This window comes from Salarias fasciatus, chromosome 15 (genome assembly GCF_902148845.1).
Source record: "Salarias fasciatus chromosome 15, fSalaFa1.1, whole genome shotgun sequence".
Classification (NCBI taxonomy): domain Eukaryota; kingdom Metazoa; phylum Chordata; class Actinopteri; order Blenniiformes; family Blenniidae; genus Salarias; species Salarias fasciatus.
Window position 1 is genome coordinate 2,686,314 of NC_043759.1, and position 11,302 is coordinate 2,697,615.

The following is an 11,302-nucleotide window of genomic DNA, read 5'->3' on the forward strand; positions in this document are numbered from 1 at the left end:
GCCATATTAGAGCTGGTTAAACTTGGGAAAATTCAAGAGAGCAATGAAATAGGACCAGACAGACTGAGAGTTACAGCTGATTGTTCTCTGATGATGAAGAAAGTCACAGTTCAGGATGTTGGTCTTTATCACTGTCAACAATACAAATCAGACAGTTCAAAGAACCACATTCTAGTTCACCTGTCTGTCATGGATCTGTCTGTAGCAACCAGTGAGTATTTATAAGATGTTTGAACATTCAGTATTATTGTGATCACAGAAAAAAGGCTCATTTGTCTCATTTGTATTTTTCTTTGAGTAGTGACTGAACAGGAAGTCGATGACGAGGAGACACTCAAATGCTCCGTGACGTCTTCAGAGGAAAAGTGTGAACAGGAAGTGAAGTGGAAGATCAATGATCAAGATATTGATGAAGTCAACAATCAGATAAAGACAGAAAAGAATGAATGTTCTGCCACTGTGACTCTTAAAAAGTCACATTATCTTCACCCACAATCACACTTCCTGAGCTGTGAAGTGACTGAAAGGAGAACTGGAGAAAAGTTTTGTTTCAGTCCTCGACCCTCAGGTGAGCCCAGTCAGAAACAGAGACTCAAATCAACAGAAGAAAAAACAAATATTTATTTGATGGATGTTGGTTGAAAACAAGGCTTGATTTAAAAATGAGGACTGAATCTCAGTAATTGTTTATATGATTTAACTGTTTTGTATATTTTTCGTCCAGGAGGCACAAATTCAACAGTAAAACCAGAAACCTGCACAAAGTCGACCACAACTGGAACCAGTGGAGCTTCAGCAGATCCACAAGGTAACGACTCCTGACTCTGATCAGAATGTTTAAAGAGCAAAACCAGGCTGAGACCTGCAGAGGTTCAGATCCAGTCCAGATCCCTGTTGGAGCTCCAGGAGGAGTTTCAGACGAGGAGGAGCAGCTCAGCAGCTCCACTTCTTCTCTGTTTTCACCAGTTGTAAAGAAAGACGTTTTCCAGTCAGACTGTTGAAGCCATGTCTTGATTCTCTCTGCAGGTCTGAGCAGAAATCTGGCCGTCTCTCTGGGATTAGCAGCACTTGTCATTTGTGTTGTGACGGTTAACATGTGGGCCAGAATTAAAGGTGAGTCTCAGGTCAACAAGTTGCTCCAGTTTTTTACTGTTGATTCAATCTTCAATTGACTTTTTCTTTGTTTTTAGAACAACAGATTCAACGAGATGGAACCACAGTGAGTATAAAGCTGAGTTCTACATGTTTCTGTCTACAGAGAAAGAATCTTTCCTTCACATCTCTGTCATGTTGGATTTGTTGTTCAATGACGTTCAGAGAGATCAGAAACATTTGGATGGTTAAAGTGTAGCTGGAGCCCAGTCTCACTCCAGACTGTGTAACAGCTCCGTTGGTCCACAGGACATATTGTAGACATGTCAGGAAAGATGTGTGTTTGATCGTCCCAGTCTGTCCTCTGGACACATCTTCAGGTCAGACTGCCGTCTCTCTGCCTGCTCCCATGACAAACATGGTGGACATCTCTTCTATTTTCGGTGGAAAATGCTCACAGTATCTTGAAATACAGCATTTTAAGACAACAAAGAGGAGGTTTAATAAAAAACAGCTGATCCATTGACCTGACGAGACAACCTGGACCCGGTGTGTGCAGGAGGTTTACCTAACCCAGCGCTGTTTGCAGACTCGGCGTGAAGAAGACGAGGCTGCAGTGACGTACGAGAACCTGGGAGAGCCGTCTGTTTCTGTCCGACTCCACTGAGCGACATCGCCAGTCCACTGCTGCTGAGTCAGCACTTTCACTGTTTTCTCTAAATTCAGGATGTTGTTTTAAATGAAGCTGTTCTCATTTAGTTATCTACAGTTTTTCTTCTGTTTCTACTTGTATCAGTTTATGAGTGACGTTGGACACGAACAAATAAATCTCATCACATTGCCTCTAATAAACAGGAGCTTAGTGAAATCGCAACTTTTTTTCTTTATTCATTTCAGACACGTTGAGAACACTTACAAAACACATCTACATAATAGATGGAGAAGAAAAATATTGATGTAATTTCATGTACCACTCTACCACAGTGTACGATCACTTTGCTCTACAGGAATCTGCTCAGTTTGATTCAAACTCTGCGCCAGGCCAAGTTCCAGCTCGAGCCTGACTGTTTTTTGTTTTGCTCCCTGTAATAAACATTTCGTCCTGCAGGGGGAGACATCACACCAGTGAGTCCAGCATCGTTTCATGCAAAAGAAAACTGCCTGTGACTTATTTCTTCTTCTAAGATGCTGTTATCACTGTTATAACCTCGACTTCCTGGGAAAAAAGGACTTTTTTCAGAAATTATTGAATAATTATATTCATCCCAGAAAGAAAACTCTCTTCGCAGTAGAGGCTGCTGTCACATGTCAGGTGGTAAATCTGTCCACTGGGGGCAGTTTGGGGTTCAGAGTCTTGCTCAAGGACACTTCAACAGAAAGCATATCTCGGGGTATGTGGAAGTTATTTATTTATTTATTTATTTATTTTTAATTGAACTGAATCTTGAATCCATGCTTGTTAGCGGAAATGTTTCCAGTGAAAAGGCTGGACATTTCAGTGCAAAATAAATAATTTTTGTAAATTTTACAGCTATTTGTTATTATTTTGAAAATTTTACCAAATACTATTAAAAAAAAAACAGCCGTTTTAAATGATCATTTAATGTGTTTTGGTCAGATCAACAGTTGCACTGAGCGGCTGACAGGATCCCATTTGTTGCCGATATATCACTTGTTGACGCCTCCCCGCATCCCGCTCTGACCAATCAGAGCGCACCACCCGCTCCTTGTACGGTGAAAGCCGCTGTTGGTCCCGCCCCTCTTTGTTAGCTCCGCCAATGAGGAGGCGGCGTGCGCGAGCCGCTGCCGCGGATCCGAGCAGCGGGTGACAGAGGAGAGCAGCGGCTCTCCGCCTTCGCGGCCGTTTCAGCGTCCGTTTCTCACGATGTGAGCGAGCGAAGCAGGATTTATTTCACCCTCAGCGGCTCCGGATGGAGAGAGGAGGCGGCTGACCGCGGGACCCGGGAGGCGGCTGAAGGAGAGAGTGTGCAGCGGGAGGTGGAACCGCCGCAGTGCCGTGAGAGGAGCGCTGCGCTACACCGGATGTTTCCGATTACCTTCAAATAAAACACCGCAGCTGGATTTCCATTCAGTTCTTCTTCTTCCCGTCGATTAAACTCTTAAATGTGCAGCAGATACTGTTATCGGAGTATCCTGCTTCGCCCCGACAGTGATTTCTGCCCTCTCTTATTTCCGCGGCTTCACGCCGTTTGACGGACGCGTTGTTTTATTTTGAAGCGGAACGGGCCGCAGCGCGTGCCGTCGAGGCGGCGGCTTTACACCCGTGAAAAAGGGGGGTGAAGTTACAAAGCCTCGAGCCACAACAAGACTTCCCAGCAGGACCCGGACTCCTCCGCGGGGGCATGAACGGGACCGGAGCCTGCTCGACTCCGGCGCCGGTGAAGCGGAGAGCTCGGCCGGTGAGGTGAGGAATCGAACCGGACGCTGAATACTGGGAAGTTGTGTCAACTCTGCCCGGCTGCCTGCGTGTGGGTCCTTCCATCTTTGCACCATGACAATATATATGCTTCTGTACACATCAACATTGTTTGATAGAATATTATCTATACAGAAGACAAATGTAACCATGCAGTGTGTTTTCAGTCTGTACGTCTTCTGACCATTTGAATTTCGTTCTGATTCTGGAAATCCAAAAGCCAATTTTCATTTCCCATTTTGACGTTGATAGATTAAAGAGAAGACAACTCGTCTCCTGTTTCTCATCTCATCTCGCAAGACTAAGCTAACCTGTGACACTGCCGCCAGGCAGCAGCCATCTTTGATCACCCCTGTTTTCAATAAACTTGTTCAAACGTCTACCCTGGTCTGGTTTTGATCTTCACTCCTTAAAGTCTTGGGGCTCTACTTTTGCAGACCGCATGAAAGTGCAGTGCAGACCAGGTGTGCCATGCTTGCGCCCCGGCATGTCCATAACATTTTGCAAGTTTGTGAAGAGCACAGTCTGGCGGAGCGCAGTGCACCCATGTACCCGTCCCTCCCACCAGCGCAACTGGCAAACAGGGAGGAGAGAAGCTGCGAAACACAGCCAACTGTCGTCTTCACCAATCAAATGAACGTCTCTCCTCGCGTTTGAACTCACTGCAGGCAGAAGCACAAAGCAATTTCACCTCACCATCACCATGGACCAAGGCAGCAGCAGCAGCTGCAGGCGGTCAAAACCTCTTCCAGGAGGAAACTCGAGTAACTGATCTTTAAACCCCGTATAATAAAATTGAGTGGTGTGGACAGATCACAACATGAATAAATTGTAATGGCAGTGAAGTCATAAGCACCTCTGCTGTGTTGGAGGATACACTTGTATGACTGCTACTGGCAGGATGAAGTAAAGGAACAGTTCTATCAACTACACATTAGGTCCTTGTGACTCGAATACCAAGCTTCAGAAGCTGATAAGATGTTCTGCTGAAATGTAAACAAACCAACATGTTCTGGAGACAACAACACTCAGGTTCTGTTTTTATGTTTTCTTCTTTACGAAACGAGGATGTGGACTTGGGTAGCCATTTTTACCTTTTATTAATGAGTACACCAACTTACACAGACTGCTGGATGAGGACACTGAACATTTACTACACTACCCATAATGCCTTGGGTGCATCTTCACGATGGCAGCGTTAGTTACACAATTGCACAGCAACTCACACATCCGTCTCTCAAATCTCCCTGATAAATATGTAGCACCCCATCAATATACACTAACTAACGTGGGTATTTTACTCAATTCGGCTGATGGGGTGTTTTGGGTTCGAGAGTTAATCTACCACAAGGGTTTACCAATATTGAGGTTTATAGTTACCCAGCAGGGGAAACTCAAAGTACCTCCTCACAAAATTTAATAAAACTGACACCAGACAACCGTTTAGAGAAAAAAATAACAGTTTGCCACAATTTATTAGAACAAATATCTGATCTTCAACCAGTGCGAATCAAGAATTTAAACTCCTTCCTCAGGATAAAGGAAATAACAGTGTGCCACTCTTCTATCTATGCACCAAATGTGCAGATAGAACAACAACTCAATAGTTAAAGGTGCATTAAGGAGTTTGCAAGTTTAAGCGAAATAGCGCCCCCTGCAGGCCTTGGGCGTAATGCAGCTTAGTGAAAAACTCGTCCCTGTGGCTCGCGTGCACAGAAGAGGGGGACTCCTTCGCTCGTTTTGTAGCGCTCAAGTAAGATTTAAGTTTCTTTTACCTGGTGGAGTCTGTGTGGAGCTGTGGCAGTGCTAGAAGCCAGTCTGTTCTTACCTTCTGGAGGATCCTGCTCAGTTGTTGCTCATGTCGTGGATTTTTATTTAAAAAGTATCCTAGGCCAGTCACGGTGCAAAAAAACCCACAAACATATTTCCGGGAAAATCTCAAAATCTTCTTGGTTCTTGAAGTCTTCAATCGTAGTTCTCCTCGGAACAATCAGGCAGAGTCGGAGTCAGGATGCAAAAAGAGGATTTTATTTCCAAAAACCCCCTGGCAGTCAGGCAGACCAAAAAGAACTGACGCGCCGATTGCTCTCCGCTCCATCTATTTATGCTATTTTTTGGGAGTTTGTTGCTTCTCAATTGACTCTTCGTCAAGACACAATTGCTCTAAACCATTCGTTGCTTCTCAATTGACTCTCTTCCCCCCTCCCTACAAAGGTCAATGTCCGTGACCCCTTGGGAGGCCCTATCAGCCTCCATCAAGTCTCCATCAAGTCTCCATCCATCCTTCCCAAATGCCAGGTGTTGTGCAACAACTCGCATAGTGTCACATTTCTTGTCCAATGAGCCTCATTTGCGCAAGAGGGAGACAGAGAGGCAATTGACCTGTCGTCTTAACTTTAGAAAAAGCAAACTGTCCAGCTGCCAAGAGGCTGCCGTAAAAATGAAAAATGACAGGCAGGCAAACCTGAAAGAATACATTGTTTTTTCCACACATGAGTACACACACTACCAAAAACATGCATAATATGAATAATACTAAATAACATGAAATAATGAATACTAGATAAACATAATACGAAGAATACAATATAAATATTCAACACTCACTAAGCATCTGGCGGAGTAATGGCGGACAAAATGAAACCTAACAAGCGGGAGCGCGCATTACGTCAGTCCTTTCAAATTCTCCCCCAAAAAATGCTGGTGCCGGACCGGCACTGCAACTTTCAAGTGACAATTTAGCGCTGTTAGAGGTACTGGTAATGAATATGTCAGGGCACATTGTACACATCATTAAAAATGTGTAACATATTTATAGTGGAAAATAAGTTTTTTAAAAGTTGGAAAACTCCTTAATGCACCTTTAATGGCAATCTAAATATGCAATAGAAACTCTGAACCACACCAATAGATATTTAAACAAATTAATATTCAAATCACAACAATAAGAAAAAACACATGGGCCCCATACACACACTCACTCACTGTTACTTTACCCCCGGGGGATGAAGAAAACGTTGCAGGCCTGTTAGCAGCAGAGAAGGGAGGAAAAAACCCTTCTCCTCCGTAGGCACTCCCGGAACGTGCTGCTGCATTCACGGGACGTTTTCAATCTTTTTTCCAACTTTTTCCAAGTTAAGAGTTGTCTTTCTCTCTCCACAGCTCCTGCTACGCTGCCTCCTTTCTCCCGCTCCGATCTCAGTCCCATCCTTTTCCGGCTGCTTCTCCTCCCCAGGCTCCACCCAAGTTCGTGTAACTGGACACTTCCTTCCAGCTCCATAATCAAATAAACAACAGAAAATTACACTTCCAGAGTTTTCTGTGTCTTGCTTCTTAAAACAGTCCCACATTTTTCCAAATCACACATTGTAACATAACAAACGTATAGACTCAAAACACATTTACATGACATAATATATTGGTGTTGATGTCCAACTTAATAGAGCCTAAATTAATTAGATCCTAAATTTTCCCAGTGCAACAAAGATATCCGCTCTCAGTTGGCAGCTGACATCAACGCCCAGAAGAACACGGAATGAAAGGTCTGTTCCATGAAGGTTCAGGGTGTTGCCGCCTGAACACCAAACTTCTCTCAAACAAAAAAGATGCTTTCAGAAACGGGGCCTCCGTCATGAGAAATACTCCTGATTGAGGCTCGCCCAGTCATAATGATTTAAAGGAATACTCCACCCAAAAAACGATTTGGCCTCATTTTCTACTCACCCTCATGCTGAGAAACACTCTGGAGCACTTTTTTGACGTTTCAAATGCAGTTGGAGATGTTTGGGGATTTTCGTGGTCAACAAACAGAGCCCGACAGAAAAAATGGTCCATAAAATCCACAAAACGTTCCCATTTTCCTTCATACTGCTCGTCCGCTGTAATCCAAGTGTCCTGAGCGCGTAACGTCCATAATTAATTCTTAACGAGGTCATTTAGTACATTTTAAGAGCCCAAACAGGGCACTCTCATACAGCTCCATTGCATGTCTGCGCGCAGCCTGAACTACGGAAGCCGCGGCAGACCAAGCCAGACGCTTGCCACTTTCAGCGACTACTTTTCTAAATTGCAAGCGTAGAAGAAGAAGTTCCGCTGTTTATATTCTGCTGTGAGTGACCGAGCTGTGGACAATCACAAAAGTGACTGGCTACTGTTTTAAAGCTTTGAATTCGGTGTCCTGCTGAAAGGGCACAAGCGTGTTGCTTGGTCTGCCGTGACTTCCATAGTTCAGGATGCGCGCGCAGACATGCAATGGAGCTGTATGACAGCTCCAAAAATGACATTTTTTCTGTCGGGCTCTGTCGGTCCCTGTTTGTTGACAACGAAAATCCCCAAACATCTCCAACTGCATTTGAAACGTCAAAAAAGTGCTCCAGAGTGTTTCTCAGCATGAGGGTGAGTAGAAAATGAGGCCAAATCGTTTTTTGGGTGGAGTATTCCTTTAAGGTAAATGTTGCTGAGCAACACAGTCGACCTACCAACCCAGAAAGCTTCAAGGAAAAGTATCAAACTTTGCTCACAGAGTTGTGATTGTTCAGATTTTCTCACATGCTGAAGGTCACACTTCTCATCAGCTGCTTTATTGTATTTCACACTGCTAAAGGTGTGAACGCTGATCAGAAGCTGAGAATAACAGGAGTGAAGATGAGGAAGTGACATCAGTGAACTGCAAGAAGTGGACAGATCATCTTTAAAAGCAGAGTTAAAAAAACAACTCCAGTGAGACGACGACTGAAGTCAGACCTGTGGAAATGTTTCTATATCGCCTCTTTGTGCTTCAGTCTGCAGGTAAGTACTCGGATTACTGGAAAATATCTCTCAAACACCACTTTAGTTTTCACTTCTCGTGTATTTCAGGAGACCAACATGTTTTTGTTCAATCTGCTCAGTTTCAGTCAGAAAACTTCAACACTCAGTTTTGTAGAAGTAACTGAGAATCAGTCCTCCACTAGTTATGAGGGTTACACTTTACTTGAAGCATACCTTTATAAAACATTATAAGTACATTTATAAAGCATTATAATGCCATTATAGCACTGTTTAGCTATAGTTATAAACACTCATAAATGATCACAATGCTTTATAACATCAATTAGGGCCAGGACCTGGTGTCTAACACCTAAACCTTTGCTGTATATTGACTTATAAAGCATTCTGATCATTTATGAGTATTTATAACTACTTATAATGCGTTATACAGGTATGTTTCAAGTAAAGTATTACCGTTATTAGTTACTTCTTTCAAAAGTAGTGGAGTTACTTTACAAACGGGAATGAATGAAAAGCTAATGAATGTTCCACAAAGTATGCCATCAATCAGGACAGTAAGAAGGATTGACCAGTTTTAGATTCAGTTTGGACCTGTTCTCAGACTACATTTGGACCTGTTACCACACTAAGTGTTTCAGAACTGGACCTGATGTAATCTATTGCGGTTGTTCTCTCTTTCCTTGGAAACTAATGAAGTTACTGAATGGGAAAATGCAGACAAAAAGTTGAGAGAGATCTCAGTTGTGACTGTTACCAACAGTTTGTTTGGTAACACTTTACTTGAAGCACTCGGTATAACACATTATAAGTAGTTAAAAATACTCAGAAATGATCACAATGCTTTATAACCCACTACACAGCATCGGGTTAGGGTTAGGTCCTGGCATTGTGATCATTTATGAGTGTTTATAACTATAGCTACATGTGCTATAATGGCATTATAATGCTTTATAAATGTACTTATAATGTGTTATACCAGGTGCTTCAAAGTGTTACTGTTTGTTTTTACAGAACAAATAGTTTTTGGTGCTGAGTTTTCTTCTTCTTCCTCACCAGTGGCTGCAGTTGTTCAGAGAGCAGGAGAGGACGTCACTCTGACCTGTCAACATGAGCTGGAGGGTCAACAGGACTGTAATGAGAGAACGTGGAGATATTCTAAACCTGGAAGTTCTGCCATATTAGAGCTGGTTAAACTTGGGAAAATTCAAGAGAGCAATGAAATAGGACCAGACAGACTGAGAGTTACAGCTGATTGTTCTCTGATGATGAAGAAAGTCACAGTTCAGGATGTTGGTCTTTATCACTGTCAACAATACAAATCAGACAGTTCAAAGAACCACATTCTAGTTCACCTGTCTGTCATGGATCTGTCTGTAGCAACCAGTGAGTATTTATAAGATGTTTGAACATTCAGTATTATTGTGATCACAGAAAAAAGGCTCATTTGTCTCATTTGTATTTTTCTTTGAGTAGTGACTGAACAGGAAGTCGATGACGAGGAGACACTCAAATGCTCCGTGACGTCTTCAGAGGAAAAGTGTGAACAGGAAGTGAAGTGGAAGATCAATGATCAAGATATTGATGAAGTCAACAATCAGATAAAGACAGAAAAGAATGAATGTTCTGCCACTGTGACTCTTAAAAAGTCACATTATCTTCACCCACAAACACACTTCCTGAGCTGTGAAGTGACTGAAAGGAGAACTGGAGAAAAGTTTTGTTTCAGTCCTCGACCCTCAGGTGAGCCCAGTCAGAAAGAGAGACTCCAATCAACAGAAGAAAAAACAAATATTTATTTGATGGATGTTGGTTGAAAACAAGGCTTGATTTAAAAATGAGGACTGAATCTCAGTAATTGTTTATATGATTTAACTGTTTTGTATATTTTTCGTCCAGGAGGCACAAATTCAACAGTAAAACCAGAAACCTGCACAAAGTCGACCACAACTGGAACCAGTGGAGCTTCAGCAGATCCACAAGGTAACGACTCCTGACTCTGATCAGAATGTTTAAAGAGCAAAACCAGGCTGAGACCTGCAGAGGTTCAGATCCAGTCCAGATCCCTGTTGGAGCTCCAGGAGGAGTTTCAGACGAGGAGGAGCAGCTCAGCAGCTCCACTTCTTCTCTGTTTTCACCAGTTGTAAAGAAAGACGTTTTCCAGTCAGACTGTTGAAGCCATATCTTGATTCTCTCTGCAGGTCTGAGCAGAAATCTGGCCGTCTCTCTGGGATTAGCAGCACTTGTCATTTGTGTTGTGACGGTTAACATGTGGGCCAGAATTAAAGGTGAGTCTCAGGTCAACAAGTTGCTCCAGTTATTTATTGTTGATTCAATCTTCAGTTGACTTTTTCTTCATTTTTAGAAAAACAAATTCGAAGAGATGGAACCACAGTGAGTATAAAGCTGAGTTCTACATGTTTCTGTCTGCAGAGAAAGAATCTTTCCTTCACATCTCTGTCATGTTGGATTTGTTGTTCAATGACGTTCAGAGAGATCAGAAACATTTGGATGGTTAAAGTGTAGCTGGAGCCCAGTCTCACTCCAGACTGTGTAACAGCTCCGTTGGTCCACAGGACATATTGTAGACATGTCAGGAAAGATGTGTGTTTGATCGTCCCAGTCTGTCCTCTGGACACACCTTCAGGTCAGACTGCCGTCTCTCTGCCTGCTCCCATGACAAACATGGTGGACATCTCTTCTATTTTCGGTGGAAAATGCTCACAGTATCTTGAAATACAGCATTTTAAGACAACAAAGAGGAGGTTTAATGAAAAACAGCTGATCCATTGACCTGACGAGACAACCTGGACCCGGTGTGTGCAGGAGGTTTACCTAACCCAGTGCTGTTTGCAGACTCGGCGTGAAGAAGACGAGGCTTCAGTGACGTACGAGAACCTGGGAGAGCCGTCTGTTTCTGTCCGACTCCACTGAGCGACAACGCCAGTCCACTGCTGCTGAGTCAGCACTTTCACTGTTTTCTCTAAATTCAGGATGTTGTTTTAA

The 11,302-nt window shown here is 43.1% G+C and overlaps 1 long non-coding RNA gene across 1 annotated transcript; it reads left to right on the plus strand.

The window, feature by feature from the left end:
* The first annotated feature begins 761 nt into the window (after positions 1-761).
* LOC115402471 (uncharacterized) lies at positions 762-1,887 on the plus strand. Its single transcript, XR_003933119.1, has 4 exons — positions 762-808; positions 1,027-1,113; positions 1,191-1,219; positions 1,682-1,887. It is a non-coding gene; the product is annotated as an uncharacterized LOC115402471 (long non-coding RNA).
* Positions 1,888-11,302: the final 9,415 nt, after the last annotated feature.